General features: G+C 44.1%; 1 protein-coding gene across 1 annotated transcript in view; it reads right to left on the bottom strand.

Moving 5' to 3' along the window:
• WNT3 (Wnt family member 3) overlaps positions 1-14653 on the bottom strand; it is a 53515-nt gene that overhangs the window by 38397 nt on the left and 465 nt on the right. The gene's annotated exons all lie outside the window — the stretch shown is intronic.

Genomic DNA, 14653 nt, shown 5'->3' with positions numbered 1-14653 from the left:
ATGCTCCTCAGGCTCCATCACGCCTAGTCCAGCTGAGATATTAGGGTCTCAAGTGGCCTTGTGAAGAAGTCCCTCTCCTAGCCTGGCCAACAAAGGAGACTTTAGCAAATCCTCACCTGGCTCAGTGTATGGGATTGTCCAGCCGGGGAGCAGGGGAGTGGAGTCAGATCTGAGCCCTCCGCCTGTACTGAGACTAGCTCCCTCTAATGTCCGAGGCCCTTTGCCTGAGGAGTCCCTGCAACAAAGGGTTTCATAATAGAGCAAGCAGAACCCTCTAGATTACTGTAATTTGTCTGAGCATGGCGTTAAGCAAATGAATCTGCTGTTGCATCCCTTACATTATCTCTCTGCCTACTGTTGTGTGGATTAGTGTTGCTGCAGCAACAGCACTTTTGTAAGATGAGCCCGTTTTGGGAGAGCTGCTCCAGTTTGGGTGACTCAGGGCTCTGTCATGGGCTTGAAAGTGATTTGGCATCTGCCTCCACCCCTTTGTCTTGGCATCACACAAGGTTGGGCTCTGACTTCTTTGCCAGCAAACGCTGGGAGGATGAGAGAGGGGGCAGGGCCTGGGAGCTGGAGTCTGCTTCCCCTCCTAATGAACGCAGGCTGAATAAAGTTGCTGTCAAGGGTGTGTGTCCAGGAACTGGGCTCCTTTATGTTTCACGTATCAGATATAAATGTTATGTTCAGCAATGCCTGGTCAAAGCAATGTCACTCTCAGCTTAGAAAACACAATCAAGTGATTTGACATGGGAGAGAATCTATTCTGCAGGGACTGTGATAATATTATTCACCCAGGAATTTACATAAATGCATATGATTTGCATATGTAAATTGGGGCTTCCAGGCTGACACCACTATAAACAGAGTGAGATTTTCAGCACTGCAGAATCGTTCCTCCAAAGAGCGAGATGCTGAAATTCATTTGGAGACTCCCTCATTCCAAATCAGTGGGTCCTGGCAGGGCTGGTGGCTGTAGATTTGCATATGCACTGCACATGACTCTAGCCACCACATTTGTCGGTGCTGTGCTACCTTGTCCATCCCTCCCACTGGTTGCCTGTCTTGCCTGTGAGGCATTCTCAGCAGCGCGAGAACCCACAACGACGCTGTTTTGCCTTCCTTTGCTGCCTCCCTCCCCCAGGCTGGAATTCATGGAGACACATTTCCTACTGGAAGGAAGAAGCAAATGAGACAGTCAGTCCAAAACAGAGCATTACAGAAATCAAGGGAAGGAAAAGAGACCTTACCACCTGGGCCAGCAGGAGAGCTGGCTAGCTCTGATCTGCTAAGACCTCTCTGCATACGTCCATTTGGGAGGTGCCTTGGTAGTGGCTAACCTCAGTAAATGGCTAGCACCAGCCATCTGGAAATCAGTCTCTGCGAAGCACTGACTTTGACATCAAAAGCGTATTACCAATGCTCAGATACTATAGGCACATCACATTGTGGATGGGGATTACTGCATCAACCCAGCTGTCTCAGTCTGGGGTCTGATCTAAGCCAGATGCCTGGGTTGTGTCTCCTCAGAGAGTCCTTCATCGTGCTCTGAGACAGGGATTTTAGATAACGGGAGTGGTTCTGCTCTTATAAACTGGCTGAGATTAACCCAAGAAGGACTTGCCCTGGCCTTGGAAGAGACAGGGAGTGCCATGATCTTGCACCGAGCTTGGGTCTGTCTGTCCTGTACTATGTGGCTGAGACTGAGGCACCTAGTTTTGTTTCAGCTGGATGAACTGTATCTTAAAGTACTTCATGTCTGCTACAACATGGAAGGATCCAACTGAGCCTTCTGAAAACTAGATCTAGAATTAATCCTGGCAGTTTCTTCTGATGAAAAATTCTGCCTCAGTGCTCCTCTTTCCATGGAGAAGACAACAGTCTTTGGAGAGAGGTGTGCTGGACTCTAGAAAGATGTGAGACACAACATGCCCTTGAATACTGCAGAAAATATTGAACCAGTTGACACACTGGGTTCCACCTAGCCTGCCTCCTGCCTCCTTGGCAGATAAACTCAGATATGTAGGCAAACACCATGAGAAAGAGAGCAAGTGTAAAGGAAGCCTTTGCCCAGTAGATGTGGGTTCCAGCAGTGATGGGTTATGGGATTTCCTGAGTTGAAGCTTAGCTCTGGACTATCATTCTCAAGAGCCACTGGTGGAGTGATCATCAGTAATTTTCTCTAAGTCTTTTCTTACCCCATTCATAGACATGGCCTTCGCAGCACTTCCTGCGAACAAGATCCATGATCTAATTATGCACTTCTCCCTGATTGCTTTAAACCCTAGGGCTGATAATTTCACAGGTAACCTTTGGTTCTTATATCCTGGGAAATAAACTTATTTTCCTAGGCACATTCTTGTCATCATTCACAATCTACAAGGTCTATGTTGTAATCACCCGTAATTGTCTTTCTCCAAGCTACAAATCTAAGCTAAGTAATCTCTCCTCATGTTCAACCATTTAACACCATTTAATTCTAGTCTCCCTGTTTGCTTGTCTCCTTGTTTTTTTTTTTTGTTTTTTTTTTTTATATATATATATATACGATTTTGGGAAAAGGCAATGACCCAACTGTGAATAGAGCTCAGGATGTAAATGACCCTTGGACTGACACAATGCTGTGCTGACATTTTCCTTTTTGAGAACAAATCCAGCAACATTTCCTAACAGATTTGTTCTATCACTTGCCAGCCAACATATTCACAAAAATCTGGACAAGAGAGCAAGCAGCAAGGTGCAAAGCTTGTAAGTGCAATACAAATCTACGCACTGCTTACTAAGCACTGAACGACTAACTGAAGAGAACTGTCCATAATAATGCCAAAATCCATTTCCTGGATGCAGAAAAATTAACCTATATCATTGTTACACAGTTTAGGGATCCTTTTCCCAATGTGCTTTACTTTGCAGATATTGACAATAAGTTAATCTACCATTTTACCATCTGTTCAGTATCTGGAAACCCTGTCATCTGTAGTCACCTTTATGCTGGACCATCCTGAGTCACTAGCTGGAATCAAACCATGTCTCACGGTCTGGCTTGCAGGATTACAGGGCTGCTGGGCTGAATGCAGTCAGACAGGAGCTTAGACATTCAGGCAGGGTTGTCCCAAACATACGAGACCTGTAGACTGTGAGACAAGTGATGCTGTACTGATCACTGTTATGGAAAGGGACCACACTCCTTTGAGCTAGGCTACCTGAAGAGGACTAAACAAAAGTGAAAGTGTGTGTATAGACAGCAGAGCTAAATGGAGTATCATCATTTTTGAACATCTGGGAGGGCTCAGCCATGTCCTCTAGGTATAAAAGGCCAATTTTCAAGAACTCGACCATTTAGCATGTAGATTATAGCAGCATCACTGGTTTCTCTCCCTACTGTCTAGGAGTTCCCGTTTCTCCTTGCAATACCTTTGTGCAAGCTCTCATTAATTTGATCAAAGGATGAACAATGGTTACTTCCAAGGTATGAGATCACTGTTCAAGACAAGACAATGAAGCCTGCAGACATGGCCCCAGCAGGCACAGGTTGAGACTCTTTGAGGGGTTTTGGTAGAACTTAGTCTCCAAAAGTATGATTCTCAACTCTGCAAAGCTATTGCCTTAATTTGTGTCAAAATTCCCATTCGTAAGGGTTTACATCAGCTCCAGATGTGTTCTCATTCTTTCATCTTTTTCATGTTACTAACTAGTGGCAGCAGGCCATACCCTACAAAAACCACGGAGGAGATCTTTGTTTCTGGAGATCTTAATTTTAAGAGACCTGTATTTCAGGAAAACTCATCTAATTGAAATGAAATGTGAAGACATATGGTATCTGTAACTCAGTTACTACATAAATGAGCCAAGAAACCAAAATCAGATGCGTTTGATTAAAACTTATTAGAGATGGTTTGGCCGTTATCAAAGATAACGAGGCTGGAGCACATACAATGTAATAATCAGAGTTAGAATTCTATGAGACAGCTGAAAAACTTGTTGCAACAGAGAAAACAAGAGAAACAACCAAAATATCAAAAGCATCACAATTATGGGAAGCAGATATTAAGAAATCAGGTGAAAAACGATGAATAGTGATGAGTGGATTGCTGAGCCAAGGCATGGGATATTTGTGCTACTGGCTGAAATCTGGGCTGTAGGCTGAAAAAATGTGGTGCACATGTGCCATTGTCAGTAAGGCAAGTAGCTAAGAGGGAGCGATCTGCACTGCAGATGTCTCCAGTGAGGGGAGAGGGGTAAGGACCAAGTTGTTGAGTGTAGCCAGCTAGGGCTACACTGGAACTGTGAAAAGCCCTGTGTGATAGGTTTCAAGGGTCACTACAAATTTTTTAGCTATAATTCTTCACAATCGATAGAAAGTAATTGCAGAAAAACTGGGTGGCTATGAGATAGAAATGGGACCATAATAACAAATCATGACTTTATTGGCTAATACTAACCCCTTCTGTTCTAAACACGGAGGATCTTTTTGTTGAAATGACAGAAGAGGACCTCTGGTATCCGAGACAATGTGATGCTAGGATGGCTCAGGGAAAGTGTTTCCCAGCTGAAAAGGAAAGGTGCCCATACTGAGAAAGGTGCCAGTTAGACTTGATTAGATTTCTAAGATTAATTAAAACCAGATAGGCTCAGAAAGACGTGACAAATTAGCAAGTCAGGAAACAGAAATTAGAATAAGTTTGGCTTTTATCCTAGCAAAGTCACTTATCAAAGCACACTTTTTACATGTTTTCAGAGATGGAAAAGCAACTACACAGTCCTGATAATCAACATTTTTGTGAAGGGGTAAATATTCTGTTACTCAAGCTGGTATACAAGAAGCTCTTTCAGCCAAGGAGGACTCATGATTTCTTTCTTAGGTGACGATGGAGGTTTTCTGGGCTAACCTGAATGTGCATCAGCACTAGCCTACCTCTCTATTAAATAAGGTGGTTATACAGTCTGGAAACAGTCATCCTGTGACGAAAGTGACTTGTTAGACAAGGGAGTCGTGATATATTTATAAAGGACCACCATCGTACTCAGTGGTTTCCAAATATCTTCTGTTCTGGGGTTAATTCGGAATTTTTTTCAGGATGCTGCCTACACTCCTAGTCTGAGTAAATCATAAGAAACACAGGGTCTAGAAAGGGTCCTGGACTGGAAGAGGTAGGAGCTGTCAAGCTATACCTAGATATTATTATACAAAAAGCAGCTGTAAACTTATGCAAAATCAATACATAATAAAGCAATGATAGATTTAAAAAGGCAGTGAGTGTTAAGCAGACCATCGTGTTTCTCAGCCTGTGCCCATGGAGGGTACTGAGATGCAATTTAGCAAGCTGAAGGGTATCCTTAAAAATCCATATTCCATGAACTCTTGAATCTCTCCAATTCATATAAGTTCCTATTTTTCACCATATAGCAGTCTGGTTTGGTCTTTATCCTGAAAACTTCCAAGAGAATAACATTAAATAATATAGTCTGATGCGCATACATCTTAAGCATTTCATTACATCTAGTATTTCTATAGTCAGCCTCCAAAACTGAGTAATATTAAACCATCTCTATTTGTAGACATGAAATGTGCCTCAGATCAAAAATAAGAATGCATGTGGCAACAGAAGGCTAAAATTAAACTTTGAGTAATTTAAGGAACATGGGATATCACTATATGTAGGATATGTAAATTATAAAGCCGGTTCCTGACACATTTTTCTGAAAAATCACTGAGAGATCTGCTGAGTTGTATTGGGAACCAAGGAAGAATGAGATTATGAACACATGCAGGAGTCAGTGAGCATTGGATCTGTCTCATCCTAACAACAGCCAGCTGAAAATAGGTGTCTAGTCTGTGCTGGCTGAGTGGCTTCGTCTTCAGTCAAGGGGAGAGAGATCAGAATCTCAGGAAGGTGATTTCACCCCTTTCTGAGATCAGACCTAAGACAGACCTTCTGGAGCTCTGCTTTTTGGAGCATCTTCCATCAGCGAAAGATGACCTGCTTAGAGTAGGATCCTACCTTTCAGGGAGAGAAATCCCATTGCAATTCTTTTGCCATAGATCAGTATTTTAACAAGTAATTTATAACTCTTTAAAGCTGTGCCAGGCTGGGCAGGATTACCATTACAATGTCTGTTTAGAGCCATTGCCCTTAGGAAACTGAGAGCAAGAGTGTGCTTAAATAGAGAAGGAATGCCAGCCTACTGGATTTGTATGTCCCAAGTTTGACTGTATCTCCTGGGACATGATCGTATCTATATGGACAAAAATCAAAACCACCCAAAGTCCATCTTTGAAAAGCCTTTGGTATGAGCTTCATAATGCTGTAAATCTGATAAAAACAAATCAAAAGTATTTCTTGGATGGACAACATAAGCAAAGGCTTTGACTTTCATTATGGACTTTGGGTGTGTCTACACTGTTGCGTGGCTGGATCCTCAACCTGGAATTCATTTTGTTTTTAATACTCCAAAATTTGGTGTATTTGATATGCTGACACATACTAAAAGCAGTCAAACACCTGGCTCAGTAGAAAAACAGCAACCAGCAACTGCTAGACTCCTATTAAGCTTGCCAAGGATGCTTTATGCAGACTTAGGAAGGACATCCCAAGAGGCTCAAGTTGAGTCAAATTGCCATAGATATTAGCTTGGTCCAACACAAATCATGCAAATAGCAACTACAATGGCAGCAGGGTGTTAGCAGCGAGACGTATCTGAACAAGTAACATTGCTAACCTAACTGACCACAATTTATGTATGTTAATCATACACCATTTAAGGCAGCTTTGTACTCTTGTTAAAAAGGGATGTGCCTTGAAAAAGGTGTAACTGGGCACTCTTGTTCACACTGAGATTTCTGTTGGCAGATGCACCAACACTTTCTGTAGCTGAACAACAGATGAGTACATTCCTAGATGGCTGGGCCATCTGCTAGTGTTCCTTAGAAACTGAGATATGGAGTGTGCATCAAATAAAGACATTTTTCCATTATATGCATGACCCAGAGGACTGACAGTATTGTGTATTCTATCGAGATATTTTCATTGCACACTATCTACATTGCACAATTCTTCATTCATTATTATCTCATATTTAAGATTTCCATTGGAGTTCTTTAAAACTGGCTACTTGGATATTCTCCTGCATTTTCATATGAAATCTAGCCACTGGTTTAAGTTAAACTGTTTGACTTGGCAGTGGAAGGATCTGGATGAGCATCACTGAGACCCTAGCACCAGTCTCAGGTGGGACATAACCCTCTACCTCCCAATTACAAGCCCTGGTGAGTATGTGAGCAGTGTTCCCTGGGCCTTCCTAATAAGTGGAAATCAAGTGATTTCAGAGTGTCAGCTAAACTGAAAATGCAATTTAAAAGTCAGAACTGACTTAGTGATCTTAGGGTTACATTCTCTGAGGGCTCAGACTGCCCAGAGCTGTATTGTGCCTGCAGGGAGGAAAGAAAGGCTAAAGACATTCACGCATCTCCCATTGGCTCACACGCTCAGTAAAATATTGCGACTGCAGTGCAGCAGCTGGAGATCTACAGAGGCAAGATAAACGCAGTGGGAAAATGTTAGCTGAAGAGCTGCCATGACCTAGCTTCAGTGGCAATGATATATATCTGGGCACAGAACAGGATGTGTAGCGTACAGCAGAAGTCCTGTGAGTAACCATCAGGCTTCTCCTTGGCATGTGTTGGGCCGTATGTTGCCATCATGAGCCTTGGCCTGTCACGTGGATGGGAGTTGGCTTAGCTGTGTTTAGGGTTCTAATGAAGGTCCCACTGTCTGTTAGACTTGCACTAGGGGCTGAGTAATCCAAGAACTGTACGGCATTTTGCATCGTTTGTAGCATGGCTGTTGGTCAGCAAAGGGTGTATCACAAAGTCACAGAAATGCTGACTAAAAAGGATCCCTGGACATCTCTTGACCTGCTCAAAACAGGACCCTCCCTAGCACCAGCCCAGAATGGCTTTGTGCAGCTGAGTCCTGCAAACCCCCAAGGATGGAGCCTCCCCACCTCAGTGGGCACCTTGCCCAGGGCCACACAACCCTCTTGGGCAAGGATGGTCTCCTCATACCCAATCTGAACCTCCCAAGCCCCAGCTTGTGGCCGTTGCCCCTTGCTATATCATCTGGCACCACTCAGAAGAAACTGGCTCCCATATTTGTAACTGCCCTTAAAGAAGTCACAGACTGCTGTTAGACACCCCTCAGCCTCTGCTTGGCCAGACTAAATGAGCCCAGCTCCTGCCATCTCTCCTTGCAGACAGTGTGCCTCAGGCTCTGACCATCTTGGTAGCCTCCATTGGCCCTCTCCAGTTTCTCCACATCCCTCTTGAACTGGGAGGCCAGTTCAGGACACAGTATTGTAAGTGCAGCCTTCCAAGAGCCAAGCAGAGGGATGACAACTTCTCTTAATCTATTGCCCAAACTCCTCCTCCAAACATAGCCCAGGATGCAGTTCATTTAGCTTGTGATGAAGACAACTGCTGGTTCATAGTCACCCTGGTGCCCATTCTCAGTGTAGGTCCTCTTCAGCACAGCTGTTACTCAGCTGGTTGTATGCACACAACCATGTCAGTGGGAAATGAAGTCTCTACCTGACCACATCAAGGTGATTGTTGACATATAGCTGTGAAAGCAAGTCATGGTTGGCATGTGAATCTGTAGGCTGGTGGCCTCCAGTGTCCACAGCACCTCGCAGTCAACCCTGGGTTAAGAGAACCAGGTGAGCAGAATTGCCCTCTGAATTTCCAGGGCTCTTGCATGGGGCCATTAGGTGGGTGCTTAACTTTATTAAATGCTGCTTTTGAATGAAGGATTCAAATGAAAAACATTTGGTTTGCAATTGAACTGCCTCTTAAAAGCTTGTGACCATTTAAATTTGCTTCTTAATCTAGTTATGAGAACAGTATCAGAGATCTCTGCTTAAGGGCAGAGACATCTCTTAAGTCTTTATCTGTGAGTCACAGCATTTCTCCGTATGTTCTTTTGGCTCTGGACTTGTGTTGGCCCTGCAGAACAGAACGGATCCCTGGGGCTGAGGCACTCCAGGAGACAAGAATGGTTAGTTTTCAAGGGAATGACACTTCCTGATGGTCAGGGAAATGCATGGATTTCTTACTATTTATATCTTTACTATCGTGTTCTAGTAGCATTTTGAAGCTGACACTGAACTCAGGACTCTATTGCGCTGCAGTCTGCCATACAGGGGAGAAAGAGAACCAGCAAGACCAGCTATCTAGGCATATTAACACTGTTGTGACTTGGAGCATTTTGAGGCTGTACTATCCTCAGAAACTGCCCTCTGGTGATATTTGGAGCTGCCCCTCTATGTTTGCTGAACAGGGCAGAAATGAGTCTGAATTTCAGCTTGATCCTTGACAGCTTTTACTATGCAGTATTGTCTGACCAACAGATTCTGCAGGGAGGTGATATAGAGTCCCATGGACCATGTCTAGCTGTTCAAAATGCCAAATGACCTTTAAAACCAAGATCTGGAACTCTTATGGCCATTTAGTTGTTTATGGCTGTTTTCATGAGCAGCAGAGCGTCACTCCACCATCCTTCTTTGTTACCTTTGGCCTAACTACAGTGCCCAGGCAGCTTCACCTCCAGCCTTGGCAGACAAGCTTTGACACATCAAATCAGGCACATCTGGTTTATAGCATTATCCCACCAGCTTCTTGCCTCTTCCCACTGGCAGACGTTAGCACTGCTCTGGCAGCATCAGCGTAAGGCAACATGGTTTTATGCATCAACTCTACCAGCTGAGAGCTTCATGTATCAGCACAGGCTGCTGATGGAGGAGCTTTGGCTTCACGTGCTAGACCGGGAGCCAAGGCAGCACTTCCAGGCTCGCACGGTAAGTGCTGTCAGTTCTGTCACTTACATGCTCCATCATTATATTAATCGTTTTTTCCCCAGAACTGGCTGCATTTTAAGGCAAAGGGAAATTATACCTGGGGTTATTTTTCTTCTTTGTAATTCTCTAGCAGCTGGATTTGCATCAGGAAATCCACTCCTGTAGTCTGATTCTGCACTGCAATTTTACATATTTCTTTTAAATAAAGCTTTAGGAGCCACATGCATACAGGAAAACATAGGCTGCAAGATATAAACATTTTGAACCTTCAGAGAGTGAAAGAAAAAAAGAAAAGGAGAAGGATGGTGAATAGAATGAACTCTCCCATTCATTTCAGCAAGGTGAAACACTGAAAGCTAAAGAAGACAAACTACATGCCACCCCATACTGCATCTACATGGAAATGGTTTTCACATATGGGTTTTTCCAAATCAGGAAGCTACTGTGGGACCAGTGAAAACTTGTTTTTAAGTTTCTATCTGCATCTTCCCAGGGGCCCAAGGCCACCGTGATCCTCAGTGAGCTGCCCAAGCCTCCAGCCTCTCTTGAAAACATTTCTGAGGGATAGAAATAAAATTTAATAACATATAATGGACAAATTCATTCTTCCAGTTGCCAGATCATCTGCTTAGAGGCCAAGAAATGCTGGACAGAAAGATGCACTATACTAGAGTCATAATTATGTGCAGTGACCTGTTCGTACTGCTTCCTGAGGAGCCATGGAGTGAAGCTGAATTAGGTCTAACCCTTTACTCCAGACTCCCTGGGTACACCAGTGGCTCCAAGTCTGACTCTCTTCCCCAGTCTGGTGATGTGCTAGGGTTTTCAAGAGTCCTTGCCCCATTCAAAGGCAAACGATGTGCATGGAAGAGGAGAGCATTTGGTACTTCTCCTCAGTTCATGGGTGAAGCTGTCTCCCTAATTGCCTTCTTCAGCCCCTGCATACCTATTATCAGTCTGAGAGCAGGTTTCTAGTTGTTTTCTGGGCCACAGTATCTCTGTCAGATTGCACTGACCCAGCTCTCAACACAGACTGGATTTCCCCCTTCATCTAAATTCTTTCCAGACAGCAAATGTACCAGAGAGCTCCAGGGCCCATCTGTCAGTTTGTCTGTATTCAGCATCGCCCAGTCTTTCATACCTTAATCCGTATCATCCCCCATGATGGAGCCATGTGTTGTTATGCCTGCTGTTAGGAGGACATTTGGGCCTGGCATTAAAAAACTGACTGCAGGTGTGGCTGTGGTCTCCACTGTTCCTTCTGCAGGCACCTAAGAGGGTTGTTGGCATGACTCAAGGCTGCTGGCTGCAAGGCTGGATGCCTGCTTCCACCCAAGGGGCAGGAAGAGCAGCAGGTCTGGGTCTCCCTGGCCTCACCGTGTGTCTCCCTCTCTTCCTTCTGTGCCTTTCTTTCATTATAGCAGCTCAGCAGTAACTCAGACAGCATAATTGTTGTACAGCATATCCAAGGAAGCTTTTATTGGCTTCAGCATCTAGTGTTGGTCTTATAGGCAGTGTTTAGGTGACCTTTTCCCATCTATGCCACATTTGTCCCTTTCTGCTGCTATGACGGGGTGGAGGGCATGTGAAGAAGACTTGGCCCCATTGCAAAATATGAGGCCCTGCTCAATGAAGGTTACATCTACAGTCTGCGTTACGCCTGGACCTTGCTCAGGCATTGCCTGGGAAAATGCTGGTTTGCTGGGGACAGGGCCGTATTGGGGAGTTGCTAGCAATTAAACAATCTGGACTGCAACCCCCAGGCCCTGTCCCTGTCGGCTTTACAGTCTACCTGCTCCACCATCCTACTGCCCTGTTGCCACCAGCAGGCCTGGACACTGAAGATCTGTGTTTGCACAACAAAGTCAGCCCCTTCCCGTGCTGTTTTTTCAAACTGCTCCCACACACTCTCTGTGCCAAGAGCTGATGCCTTGAGCCTCACTGCCTTGCACGTAACATTTTGCCACGGAGGCCAGGGGCAGAACCCACCCTCCAACCTAACGGCCCAGGAGCTGAAGGGTTTCTATTGAATTATGAGCTCTCTAGACACCGTACGCAGATGGGCAGCACCTTTCCTTTTTCCCTCAGTAAAAAAAAAACTCAGTACAAACCCTCAGCAGCTTCATCTTTTTGCTTTTATCCTTTCCACTACACTGTCATTGATGTCCTGCTTGCTCGCGTTGTTTGACTACACTGTGGAGCAGTGGGACTGTTCCGGGCATCCCCGAACCCCTTACTAGGTGCAGAGACCCTGTTTTCATTGCACTTCTTTTCTTTGTGCGTATCCAGTCGCTTCCTCCCCGCTACAGAAGCTACAGAAACGTTTTTCCCATTTATATCCAGAGCCATCAATGTGGCTGAACCTCTTATAACCAGAAGCAGAAATGATCTGTTTTGATTTAGCTGCAAAAATATTCCCTATACAGTAGAGAAATACCCAGAGAGGTTGCACTAGCATGATTGGAGATTATCTGTCAGCAGTCTTGGGGTCCTGCAAAATGAACAGTATTCCCAAAGGTCTCGTATTTAGCAGAGATGAATTTAGCAGAGGATAAAGAAATGCTAACGATCTCCCTGTCCAGCTTGGCCTGGTGAGGTGCCGGAGCCCTGCACAGGGGACCCGGTGGAGGCCGTTCACAAGCTCTGCTCCCCTCCCTCTGCCTCCAGGCATGCTCAGTCCTCCAAGGGGGACTCATGCCCCAAAGTCTGCTTGGTGCCTAAAGACCACTGGTGATCAGGAAGACAACCTGAAAAGGATGTTTTTTAAGAATACACATCTCATTAAACTGGAGGGGACAGGACATGAGAATTCAGCTCCACAGAGCAGATATTTAAAACCTTCAGTGGGGCTGAAGGAGGCATTTAATGTTGTGTGCTGTGGGAAGCATTGTCTCTGCCTGAGCAGTCAGGGAGCCCTGGCTCCAGATATTTCTGTCCTTCTGTTCTCTCAGCCTTGAAGAAGCCTCTAAAGCCTTTTGCCATTTTTGATAGCCTGTCCCCTGCCCCGGTCCCTCTCTGGGGTATCTCATCACACCGTTTTAGTGCAGTAGAGACTCTCTATCACCTTGCATATTGCCTGATTGTCCTAAAATGTGCAAGATGCAAATTTATGGAATGAAATTCTGTGGATAGCTTGTTTGACTCACTCTCTTCCCATACGCTGCCTGCCATGCCCCTGGTTTTTCAGTCCATCACCAGCAGTCTTGCTTCTCCTCTGTATTGTTCCTTTTGGAACAAAGTGGTACAAATTTTGGGGAAGGCAAGGGCATGGCACAGACACCTGTCTGTGGTGTCTTCTCCTGAAAACAGGGAGAGGCATTTTGCTCATGGGGACATATTCTCTTGAGAGGGAAAAACAGACCTTTTCTTCAAGGAGATTTGGGTTCCTCGCTCCGAAAGTCAAATCCCTCCTGATTCAGGTGTTAAATCCTAATTTATATCAGAGCCTGAGGCAGGTCAGGAATCAGCGAGACCCCGGGAGAGCTGATGTCACAGCAATGTACCATTGCCCCATGTAGTTTCCAGCGGCAGGTTGTTCCCTTTAGATCCAGCCATGCAATTTTGACCTGTGCTACTACCCACTGCACACCCCCCTTAGACACACCGCTCCCCAGATTAATGGGAAAAGGGCATAATGAATCAAAGCGACGTGATCTATATTTTGGTAGTCTCCCCTGCCTCAGGCTCAGGCCCTGAAGTTAAGCAGCCGTGCTCAGGGTGAGGAAATCATTTAATTCTTTGAGAAAACATGCTGTGATTTAGCCATTTCATGAACCTGTGTAGCTTTTAAACAATTCCTGAGCGTGGACTTCTCATTGTATTCTTAGTCTTTCACTACTGCGGCTGCATATATTCTTTCTTAAAGTCCACGGCAATAAGCCGATTATTAAAAAATTCGGCTTTCCATTCTCATTTCTAAATATTCCCAGACATGGCAGTCCATTTCCAAGTTCACTCCCACCTACTTCTTGCCATCTCCATGTTGGCACTGAAAGGATCTAATTCAGTAATAAAAAAAGACTTTTCTGGAAAGGCGAAAATCATCCAAGAATCTCAGTAGCACTAATTCCAACATCTCCCTCTTTGCCCTACAGATCATTAGGCTTAAAGCCCCTACCTGGAACATACAGAAACTTAACGAGATATATTCCAATGAGAAATCCTACATTATAAACAGAGAAATTAACTGAAATATTCTGTTATGCAACTCAATGTCTGCTGTGTTTAAATGACCTCAGATGTTTTATTCTGAATTTTTTGTTTTAAAGTGCTTCCTATTGCATTCTGTTAATATATTTATTTTTAAAATGAGGAATAACTCAGGTTACTTATCAATCACATTATAAAATATAACCAGTTCCTTTTGCCTCTTATTTTTATTGTTGCTGCGAGAAAATAAGTGACATTTCCGTAATTATAAAGAACAAAACCCATCTTTGAGGAATTTTACTAATGAATATTTTCTCAGGTGCCATTTGCGTTCTCAGCTTATTTGCCGGACTAAATTCACATGACAGAATACAACAAAAGAGGAGAAAGAAGTCCAAAAACTGCATCAGCCAAAAAGAAAATAGAATTAAAAATTTTTAAAAAGGATTGATTACAGTTTCATAGAAAAGGAAGAAAATACCTGCTAAAAAGCCATGCAACAGACAAAATTTCTATTGCACAAGAAAATAAAAACGTATCCTTTTACATCTAAAACAAATGACCATGCCTACAGTGACAAAAATGGAGAAATTAAGAGTGGTGGGGAAGACTCCATTTGTGCAAAGAGAAGCCTAGACCCTGTCCTTTAAAA

The sequence above is a fragment of the Dromaius novaehollandiae genome, chromosome 22 (genome assembly GCF_036370855.1).
Source record: "Dromaius novaehollandiae isolate bDroNov1 chromosome 22, bDroNov1.hap1, whole genome shotgun sequence".
NCBI classification, from domain to species: Eukaryota; Metazoa; Chordata; class Aves; order Casuariiformes; family Dromaiidae; genus Dromaius; species Dromaius novaehollandiae.
This window is presented reverse-complemented; position numbering and strand designations above follow the sequence as displayed.